Source organism: Brachyhypopomus gauderio, chromosome 10 (assembly GCF_052324685.1).
Source record: "Brachyhypopomus gauderio isolate BG-103 chromosome 10, BGAUD_0.2, whole genome shotgun sequence".
NCBI lineage: Eukaryota > Metazoa > Chordata > Actinopteri > Gymnotiformes > Hypopomidae > Brachyhypopomus > Brachyhypopomus gauderio.
In genome coordinates, this window is record NC_135220.1 from 9,740,615 (window position 1) to 9,752,767 (window position 12,153).

The 12,153-nt window shown below is 39.9% G+C and overlaps 1 pseudogene; it reads left to right on the plus strand.

The window, feature by feature from the left end:
* The first annotated feature begins 932 nt into the window (after positions 1 to 932).
* LOC143526137 (trace amine-associated receptor 13c-like) lies at positions 933 to 1,971 on the plus strand (annotated as a pseudogene).
* Positions 1,972 to 12,153: the final 10,182 nt, after the last annotated feature.

A 12,153-nucleotide genomic window follows, 5' to 3' on the forward strand; every position in this document is an offset into this window, starting at 1 on the left:
TTTGTTTCATGTCTGCTTCTGATGGCTCTCGTGATATGACCCTGGACCATTTGAACAACTCTGCTAATGGATTTGCCCATAAACAATCTCGCTCTGCTCAGCACTTGCGTCCACCTCACAATCGCTTCACATTACAGTTGCGCACACACAATCCCCACATCTCCTGAGGACACAACTGCTTCTTTCACTTCTGTTAAATCTGTTCTTTCCTTGCCTACTTAATCCTACTGTGCCCCTGTTGTCCACACCTGTGGACATTTGCTAACATGTCCATCCCTGCACCCTGTGGAGATCTAGCTGAGGTATGTAGTCCTGCCGTGGCTGCACAGTTCCCTCCCTACTGAGACTGGGACTGTGCCATCCCACCTTGGTGCAGGAGGTCCACTCTCTCAGGAAGAGGTCACATATGCCCACTGCCTCTCCTACCTCAGCTAATGTCTTCTTTATTAAGAAGAAAGATGGAGGGGAAAGTCATGTGTAGATTTTAGTGGCCATTGATTAAGTTCCCCCATCTGCTCCCCTTACTACCAGCTGAGCTGTTTAGAAAATTCTAATTAGAATAAAGCAAGGCGATTAATGTAAGACTACATTTAGTACATCATTGGGCCAATATGAATACCTGTTAATGCTGTATGGCCTTGCTATATCATCCTTCGTATTTCACACATACATGAATTAGGTCTTAAGGGAGTGTCTGAGTAGATCCATCACCCTTATGTCTGTGACATTTTGATCCATTCACCCTCACTGAATGGGAGAATGATGAGTTTAAAGAACCTCTCCAGAAATATTTGTGTATCACCAGTACAACTTGAAATTTGTTCTCAAGTGGCCATCAGTGTATGATGTCAATGTTGAATATCAGGTTAGTGATTATCCAGTCTAACTAGCCACTCAGATGTTAGTGGGAGGATTTATATTGTGCTATAAAAATGCACTACAAAGGCCCAGCAAAGAACAGTGAGCTTCATTTGAATCTTAAGATGAGCGTCACAACATATCAGCACAACATGACAGTTCAGTACTGCTTTCCTGAGGACAACTCATCATGCATAAAGGAGGTCAGAAAAGGACATGGGAATATATTCGTATTCACTCTCCTATCATGTATCTCTGTGTGTACTGTGTTTTTGAACCTGCTGGTGATCATCTCCATCTCTCACTTCAAGCAGCTCCACACTCCAACCAACCTGCTCATTCTCTCTCTGGCTGTAGCTGATCTTCTCGTGGGACTGGTTGTTATGCCTGTGAATATAATGGGACTGATAGATAACTGTTGGTATTTTGGCAACATGGCATGTATTGCTTTTTTTGTGATAAACAATTTCTCAACGGCAGCGTCTCTCTGTAGTCTGACGTTCATTGCAGTTGATCGGTACATTGCTGTTAATGACCCTCTTGAGTTATTCCATCAAAATCACAGTTTCTAAAACATCCATATTCATAATTTCTGGATGGTTTTTATCTCTACTATATATCTTCATCTTTTTATATTTTAATGATCATCTTCTTCCCTCTCAGATTATGATTAGGTGTCATGGAGAGTGTGCAATGTATGTTAAATATCCATGGATGACTGTTGACCTTATAGTTATTTTTGTAACCCCTTGTTCTATTATATTGATCTTGTATTCATTTATTTTTAATGTGGCAAGACATCAAGCTATAGCTATGAGATCTGTTATGAATAGTATTTCTAACAGAAAAGTAGCCAAAGTTTCAATCACTTCTGAAACCAAAGCAGCAAGAACTCTGGGAATTGTTGTTTGTGTTTATCTTGCTTGTTGGATACCATATTATATCAGTTCATTGTCAGTTGAAAGCATGTCATCATTTTCACTGTTGTGGATAGTGTTTACCTGGCTGGTGTACATTAATTCCTTCATGAATCCCCTAATATATGCTATATTTTATCCATGGTTTAGAGTATCAGTTAAAAATATTTTAACTTGTAGAATATTGAAATCCTAATATTCAAGATTTAATATGGTTCAGCAATATTTCATTCTCAGAAAATGCTGTTGTATGTATGACTGCTTTAGCAGGGCCGGAGTGGGCCCTTTTTTCAGCCCGGGAGTTTCATGCGCAAATCCGGCCCAAAATATTTTTTCCCTCCCAACCGGCCCAAACTAGAGATTGAATGAGCCGGCTCATCGGGAATCCTCCCGAATCTCCCGATTAGCCACTCCGGCTCTGGGCTTTAGAATACTTTAGGTCCATTTGTCAAGAGAATTTATGACAAGAAAATGTTTAAATATATGTAGAATAAGGAATTAAGATAAGATAAATTCTAACAAATTCTATCAAAATTAAACAAAAACAAGAACATCAATATATCAGTAGCGAACCGTGACCATTAAACCTGAGCCCGCTACACACTCTCTTTCTCCCCCCCCCCCTGAATTTTTTTTTTCCTCTCCTAATAAACTGCACTAAAGAATAAAGGAAAAACCGAGACGACAGTATAGCTTTAGAAACGCATTCAAATAACATTTGTACTAGATAACTTGTTAAGCAAAATAAGTTTCCAAACAAAATAAGGTTTCACAGCCCCGTGGTTCTTGCAGGCGGAATATGTAAATGAGGACGTCAAAGGGCCGAATCGAAACTGTGTTAAATCGAAACCAGCTAGCGGCGGTAGGCTAACGACAGCTAGCGTCGCCACAGCGGGCGGAAATTATCATACAGTTAAGCCCGCCCACTAAGAGGGAAGATATGATTGGTCAATTTTACTGTCATTTGAAACTGGTATTGCGCTGAATTATAACTGCCTGGCCCTCTGTAAACGAACAGCGGGCATCACAGTCCTGATAGGGAGAGACACAGGCTCACAGGCTTCCACTTAACCCCTCACCTTCCAACACAGATTGAATAGACACGGTTGAATATTTTATTTGCTTATATTTTTGTAATTGTTTAGATGTCGATTGTAAAACTGTAAGTAGATAAAATAAAATTGGATAATTATATATATAATGTTTTAAGAATATTTTAGGCCCTCAGAGAGGGCGTAGAGGGCCCTGACGGTTCCCCACTGCAATATATATATATATATATATATATATATATATATATATATATATATATATATATATATATATATATATATATATATATCCTGTAGAGGCTGAAACCCCCAGAATACATAGCAACATACTGCTACATTGCTCATCTTCAGAGTACTTGAACACTTCCCTTAATTCCTTATGAAGTATGTGTTTGTGAACAGCATACCAAGCGTTCCTGAAGCGTATCCTGAATGGTTTGACCCATTCTGCCTCTTTGGTATTCTCTATTTGTACTTTGGCTTTTTGTCTTATTTGGATCAACTTGACTATGTTTTTAATGTTGATATTGGCTTATATAAACCTACCTGTAAATGTAAACATATCTTTAAATGTAAACCTACCTGCTCTCTAGTTCTGACCTTGCCTGCTATATCACTCCTGTTAATAAATCATCCAGTGATAAAGTCTGTGTTTGTCTGCTTCACCTCATATACACATATACACATCACATACAGAGATAAAACACACATTTATGAGGGAAATATTCATGTATAACCAGGTTGGTCTGTCACTTGTGTATAATTACACAAAATGTACTGTATTTGTTTATCTGTTTATCTACTGTGAATATGTAGGATCCAGACTCCTCCCCCTTCTGTTTCTTCTTTTGCGGTGTTTACCCCCCCCCCCCCCCCCCCCCCCCCCAAATATAAATAGTGGGTGGGCCGGGAGGTAGGGTCCCGGACTCCGACCAGCATGTCCTCAATACTGTTGATGTCTGTCATCGTTTGTTCACTGTGCGATTGGTATGGTTGTGGGTGCATACACAGGGGTGTGGTGTATATGGGACAAGCGTGTGTGGATGTATATGTATGTGTAGATATATATGTATATATGTATGTATGTGTATGTATATATTTATATATATGGATGGATGTATGTATGTATATGTGTATAAATGTATATATTTATGGGTTAAATGTGTGTGAGTGCATACGTGTATGAAGGAAATGTGTGTCTAGGTGTATGTAAATGTGCGGACCGGCTGCTCTCTGTGGTGGGGGTGGTGTGGATCCGGGCTTGGATGTGGTGGTGGGGGGGGTTGCCGCCCTGGTCTTCCCGGGTCGACCGCTCCCTGCCTTGAGCTGGGGGGGCAGTGAAGTTCGGTGCTCAATGAGCCAGCTAGCAAGCTGGCTCTCCTCTTCCAGAGGACCCTTTCCTCTGGACCTAAGCATTCCTACCCCCCCCACACACACACACACACACACACACATCCTTGCTCATTTAGGATTCTGGGGACAGGCACGTACCCAGAGGTTGACGAGGTGGGCCTGCTGCCATGGTTCACCCGTCTCCTCACCACTGTCTGTCCCTCAGTTTTTACTGCACTTTAGACATTGAGGGCCTTTGAGGGGACGGTGTGGACATGCACTCACGTTTGTCCTAGCACCTGTCCCCTCAATTTTACCTGCACCATAGTATCACACACTACTACACATGCATATACACCAACACCTACACACAACATTGGGGGTAGAGGGGTGGGAAGGCCTTCCTTCACCCGCTTCCTGCTCCCTGCCGGGGCGGGGGGAGGGTCGCTGGCACGGGACTGGGCTGGTGGCTTCCTAGGACCACTACCGGTCCTTGCTGGTCCAAACATTTGCCCCTGCCGCAGAGGGTGTGCTAGTCTGGATAAGTGTGTGTCTCTGTCCTTGTTTTCTTCTTGTTTCTGAATGGGTGGATGAATGAGTGCGTGTTGGAGGGAGGGGACATATGGCCAGGTTTGGAGGTGTGAGGGTGAATTTGAGTGTATGTGTGTGTGTGTGGGTGTGTGCATGGTGGGGGTGTTAGGGGCGAATGTAGTGTGGGTGTGTGGGTGAGGACAGCTGGTTCTGGGTCGGGGCTGGTCGTGCCCGGTTCACTCCCGGACGCTCCCCTGAGACTACTGCACCACTCCAGAGGGGGGGCGCCTTGGGGCTCCGGAGTCCGGCTTGGCCCCCCGGCGTAGGGGCGGTTGGCCCGCTCCCCTGGGCGGTGGTGGTATGGGGCGGCCGGGTGCTCCTCGGCGGGAGGTGGGCCCTGCCGGGTGGTGGGTGGCTTTCTGGGCGCGTGGCGCCGTGGCTTTGCCGCTGGCCCCTGGGGGGGGGGGGCATCCTGGGGGGGAGGCGCTCTGTTCCCTCTGGTTCCCCTGGACCTGCGCTCCTTGACTGGTGGGGTGCTGCCCGAGGTCTCTCTCTCCCGCCTGCGGGGGCGGGCGGGTGAGGGTTTCTGGGAAGTGCGGCTCTGGTACTCCACCGCTCCGTGGGGGGCCATGGGCGGGTGGGATTCCCGGGTCTCTCTCCGCCCGCCTCTGGCCTCTGGGGGAATGTTGTCGCAGCTACCCACCCTTGCTGGTAAGTACATTCCATACATCTATCCTATGTTGCACTTCTAGGTTGCACATAAACACACACTCACACACACCCATACATCGCACTCATCTGTACTATATGTATTTGGTTTACTTTCTGTACTTCTTTGCAGTGGTCATTTGAGCTGGTTGCGTGTTTTATTTTATTATTATTATTATTATTATTATTATTTTTTGTTCTTTTCTTTTTCTTCTTCTTTCTTCTCCTACCTCTTTGTCTTTTCCCTTTTTATTATATATTTATCACTATACTATATATTATACAGAATTGTTATAATTGCCATTTAAATCTGTACATAAAAACAAAGTTGTCCTCCAAAGATAGGGGGGGTGGAGGTGGGCCAAAAAAAAAAAAAAAAGTCATGGCCTGTCTGGGAATCGAACCCACGACCCTCCGGTCACAAGACCAGTTCCCTAACCACCAGGCCATGACTGCCCATATCAACGTTGATTCACTTTTTAAAATCGACACCAAATCCAACGTTGATTCAACCATAACATTTGATATTGATTCAACGTTGTAATGCCTGCTGGCAAGCCAAATAAACATTGCCTACTTAACAACCGTCATTAGCTTTATCGACATTATGTCCCATCTCGCGCTGTACCTGGGATACTCCCAGGCTCCTCACGAATTTCCTCTCTTCCTCTGGGCAGGTGAACGAACTGCATTTTATTTTAAACATACAGAAAGTGGCCGGGTGAACAATGCTGTATCGGAGGTCAGAAATATTGAGAGACTGTAGCTTTGTTTTCACTGCATCGATGCATTTTCTCTGCATCCATCGAAATGTTAGGGAAGAACATCACTTGCTGCTTTCATAATCCTAACTTTGTCACAATAGCTCAGGAATTTCATGATTATTACTCTTGGAGGTATATACCTCCGTGCAAGATCAGATATAGCTTAATCTTTTTTTTAATTCTATGTGCCCTTTTGTTAAGGGGATGGGAAAAGCTTCAGAGCAGAGAGTTTCAGGGATCCATCTCTCCAGAAAAGCACACATCGTTTCCTTCAGCCTTCTATGGGAGCCCCATCAGACATAGCTTAGACCTGCACCTTTGATTTTCCAAATCATCAACCTTCAGTGTGAGTGTCTTTATGGTGGTCTCATGGTACTCACGCAAGACTGCCATGGCCATGCAAGTTTCACTGGCATGCAAATCTGGTTGGACGTTTTGAATGGTGGTAGATAACTTGACAAATCTAGACGTAAAGTTGTCTATCATCATTTGGATAGCATGTAGAATCACACTCGAAGCTAGCTTGTATCAGCTGTCATTAGCCTCCGCATGTACTGCTTTGTTCGTAGATTGTGGAGCCACAGAAACTTCGTTGAATTATTTTCTGCATGGACCCGCTAATCCTCAATGAACCTTCGGTACAGCTGGGGTGCAGTCAGTGCTTAGTAACTTCGGAAAGTGCATGTGGTTTCCTTTTTGACCTAAAAACACCACATATTTCTGCTGGCACCATTGGACAGCCATCCGAGACTTTTGTTCTGAATAAGGCCACCTTCATTCATAATGCCACTTTAATGCCAGTCTTGATGTTCTGCTCTTATTATTATTGTAACTATAGGATTAGATATCCCGACCTAAGTAGCATACATTTTAGCCAGTACTTTGCTTGCATTTCAGACTTAGCTTTTATCCATTTTAGAGTAGATGTTTCAGCCATAAGGCATTTTCCCCCATTTTAATTTGCTTTAATCATTGTAACTTTTAGGTTCGTTAACATTGGTTTAAACGTTAAAATGGTTTGTGGAGTTTTCATAGACAGCTTAACAACAGTTGGTTTGAGAGTAACTTATATTATTTAATCTATTTCTGTTCAGCATAGTGCTCCTTTGTAACTATTCACAATTAAACAGTATTGTGACATATGGTTAGTACACTGTAAAAAATCCAACTTTTCTTTAGTTCTCAAAACTAAAATAAGAATGTAATTTGAACTAAAAAAAAAAGTTGGTGAGGTTCACATATCATCTTAAGTAATTTCAACAAATTCAGCTCCAACGTATTCCTAACTTATTTTCCTTTGTTGATGTAACTTACTATTTTACGTTTTTTTGTCCACTGTACTAACTTGTTTAATGAACGCATGCACACTTCAAGTTAGTAGCGTTTGCTACAGGGTTTCCTGGCTGTGCAGGGGCTTATGCACGTTTTCAAGTCATTTAGGTACAGCAACTGCACAAGGTATGGAGTACATTTTAAGTAGTAAGTCATGTTGCAGATAAATTAACTTATTTTCACATTTCTCAAGATTGTATACTTAAAGCGTCAAAGTAATTATTGAGGTTAAAATCAAATGTTTCAATATAACAAGCCAAATAACATAACTTATATTTGACTATATGCCCAGCTGTCGAAACAAAATATGACATCTGGTATAAACAGGCCACGGTCTATAATAAGTCACTTTAAACAAAGTTTTAATGTGTGTTAATGGTCTTATTTCCACTAAAGGCCAATGCAGTTAAGGTATAGCAGTGTTAGCATAGTTCTAAATGTATGCAGACGTTCGTACATTAGCCTGGTAGTGTGTAAGTAAAGGACAGAATTGTCAAATAATAATTTCGAGATGTTGTAAACATCCTGATTCTGATGTAGCAACAAAGCAAATGGAAAAATAAACCGTAGACTGTCTTAACGGGTCCTCACATTTGCGACTTTAGCTAGCAGGCTAGCTAGCAACCACCGGCAGTGGAAAAGAGGCCTCCCGCCCGGCGCTGTTTAAGTTACCACATATAATGAATTCTGAGTGAATGTTCTTCACTTTAGGCTTTAGTGTCCTGCTGTGTGTTTTGATTAGGCTTGTCCCAATCAGATATTTGGATTGGATCGGCCGCCGATATTTGCAAAAAAATGCGTATCATTATCGGATCGTCAGGTACGAGAAAATGCCGATCCAGACTCCAGATCCATAGGTTTTCCAGCGCACCCATTTAGATAATCCATTCCAGTTTTTAGCGGCATCTCCTAACCATTAAAACGGCCATGTACATTTGATGTTATCGGTAAAAATGCCAGTTGTGTGGGATTATTTTACCTTAAAGGACGACAAAGACGAAGAGATAGAGTGCAACATATGCCACAGTAAAGTCAAGCATTGTGGTAAAGCTGTAAGAACTTTTAATACAACCAATCTAATCAAGCATTTAGCAAAATACCACCATAAACAACATGAAGAGTTTCTAAAGAAAACCAAAGACAAAAAGAAAGGTCCTACACAACGAACACTGGCAGAAACGTTTGCGAAGCGTGTCAAACTGCCATTTAAAAAAATACAATTTACAATATTATTTGCACTTATGGCTTTTTAAGCCTTGGTTTACTGATGCCATTTCTGTTTGTTATTTATTATTTTGTCTATTTTGAATTTATTAATTGCTAAATAAACAGGTTGGTTTCTCCTTACCAACCATTGTGTATTATTCAAACACACCTAATTCAGTTGGCTACTTGTTATCAAGAGTAAAACGCTTTTCAACATGAGTTTGACAACAAAGTAAGTTAGCTAAATAACTTTAAACTTGCTCAGATAGACCGGTATCAGTATTGGATCGGAAGTTCAAAAAGCTGGATCCGGACATCCCAAATTTCGATATGAACGTTTGTGTGACACTGTAATATGTAAATATTTAAGCAGTTCTCTCATCATTGATCTTTTTAGTAGATGCTGCTTTTATGTATTATTAAAATAACATACACTAAAACATAGCACCTTAATGTCATTTTTATGAATATGGAAACTTTTATTGAGGTGGATTTTTTTTTTTGCACTGAATATCAAACCTAGTAATGTGTAATATCAGTAGTAATGTGGTTGATTTTGTTTCAACTCCTAGGCAGCCAAAAGCATTACATTTTTTTTTAATTAACTTTCATTTCATTTTTATCTTTTATTTGCTTTCCAAAATTAAGGAAAATAGAACATGCTTAGATTAAGTCATTTCAGAGAATTTATAGATTAAGTTTTATTGCCTTTGTTCAGTGAGACGACAAGTTGCATAAACAGAGAATATTGTTTTGCATATTTGTTTTTTCTTTCTGTTTCTCCTCCAGATATAGCACATTTGTGGCTCTGATGCAGTGTAAAGACTGCAAGTTTTCCCACCCTGAGTCTGAGGTTTTACTTAAGCATTACCGGCTTCGTCACGGACAAGGGCGTCCAGGGAGAAGGTGGCCCTGCCTGTACTTGGATTGTGTTTGCTCCTTTAAAACAACAGGTGCTTTAGAATTACATCTAGCACGTTTTCACACTAAAACAGAGAGTAAAGTCAACACAACATTTAAGTGTGAACTCTGTGAGTTTAAAAACTCTTGCGAAAGCAGATTTTTTAGTCATCTGTTTGGGCATTTAAGGAGTTATGAGACAGTGAGCTGTCCATTTGTAGGTTGCCAATACAAAACCAACAAGCTTAGAAATTATTGTACTCATAAAAGTAGAATACACAAAACTCAAACAGCAAGACATTTAAGAAGTTCAGTATATACTGAGAATGAAGTTGGATTTGACACTGAAGATTTATTGAAGATTTCGGAGAAGCAAGTACATCCACGCAGACTGGTCAAGGTACTAATGTATTGAATTGTGAGTTGGAGAGTGTTGATGGGGCGACTCTTGAACGTAAACTTGCATCTTTATTTCTCTGCATGCAAACTGTTTTACATGTTTCAAAGTATGCAATTCAGAAAATAATTGAAGAAATCCGTGATATTTTGTACTTTTCAAATATACAGCACCCTTCCTGAAGCTGTATAGAAGGCGCAGGGAGGCATTTGGGCAGGAAATGAAGACACTTTTGGAGAACCTGGATGAACAGGTTTTGTTCCTGTGTGACTTTGATAAATAGGCTAATAGAAATGCTCTAAAATTTACCCATTCTAATCTTTTTACATTAACTTACATTAGACATGTTAAGAGTTGGTTTTTTCTTTCAGTAAAATTACCTTTATTTAGATACATTTTGTCTTTATTTGGTGAAGCAGTTTCATTTAATAAGCACTTCATTGGGTACAGTACACATTGATGCAGTTATGTAATCAACCATTCATATGGCAGCAGTGCAGGGCATAAAGTCATGCAGATACAGGTCAGAAGCTTCAGATAATTCACATCAACAATCAGAATGGAGAAAAAAATGTGATATCAGTGCCTGCATGGTTACAGTTTAACATCTTATGATTATTGCCTAACCATGTATTTCTGTAGTCTGTATCTGGAATAGCTACTTGCATGTTGGATACTTGTATATTGTGGCTCAATGTTCATATTACCTTAAAAATATGTTTATGAACATGGTTCTAGAAATACTTGCTAAACACTGAACCATCTACACCAAAGACCTCTACACCAAAGATGTACAGATTGGAATTCTTTCTGTGATGAATGATGACGTGGCTGCTGCGACATCTCTGCCAGAAGTCACAAACATTGCAATTATCCTGGAGGAGGCTGTTGTTCTTCCATTAATATGTAATATCCCCAAGAGCTTAAGTACACCTTTGAGGCGATACAGAAGATTTTCATTGACCTTGGTGGATCTTGCTCTGCGAGAGTACAGTCTCTTAAGATTAAACTTTGCTAAGTGGACAGGTCTTTGCATGGCTTAATCCTCCACTCTACTCTTGGTCACTGAACCCTTCTGTTTCCTGAACACAACAAATGGTTCTGCATTACATCCGGTTGCATTATACAGCTACCAAGTTTTTTCAGTTAACATTTCCTGACATTAGAATAAATTTTTTGGTTGCATTACACAGTTTTCAGTAATTATTAACATAACATTTAGTAAAGACATGTAATACTTTTTAATAAATGTTTTATTAATGTTCATCTTGTTGGATTGTGTTCTTACTATACAAATACTACATTTATTGCTTTTGTCTTAAAATATTAAGTTGACAATCTGGACTCATTTTTATAAGTTGTGATAGCTTTTGTTTTCTCAACTAACACTGCTTTGTCCTGTAATTAATTATATGGACAAAATATTTTAAGTTAAGTGAGCTCGTAATGCAACTTTATATTTTGAGTTGGGCTGACTTTTGAGGAAAAGTTCAATTTACTCAGAAAATCACTTGTAATAAGTTGACATTTTTTTTAGTTTGCTGAACTTTTTTTTTTTAAGTGTACTTATACCTGACTAAAGTAGATTTGAAAATGCAAGAGATAAAAGGAGAATAATAAAATTATTCTGAACTACTGTAACTATTGTAACAAAGCGAGCGAGAGAGTGATGAGTTTGAAGAACCACACCAGAAATACTGTATCTGCCAAACAGCCATCTGTCACCACCACTGTAAAAAATTTCAAGCTCTACAAATTGCAAATTTTAAGTTCTGCTGACAACTACAGAATTCAGTCTAATTAAAGAAAATAAGTTGAGCCAACAAAATGTTATATATTAACCAAATACACCTAGTGAGTCCAACAAAATGTTTTATGTTGTTCCAGCCACAATTGTTTAGTTCAGGTAATTATTAATTAGTATCCAAGTTGCCTGAACTATACATTTTATGCTTTATGAAGTAAATTCAAAATATACAGAATATAATTAAGTAATTGTGCATTTTATTTGCATGTCAAAAAGTAAACATAAAATATTACCAAACAGGCATATGAGAGCTGCTTTTTAAATTTAATAAAAATTGAAACGTCGTCGAGTCAGGAGGACAAAAATGAGCCATGACACCAACGTTAGCTCAATGCTAATTTATTAGCAA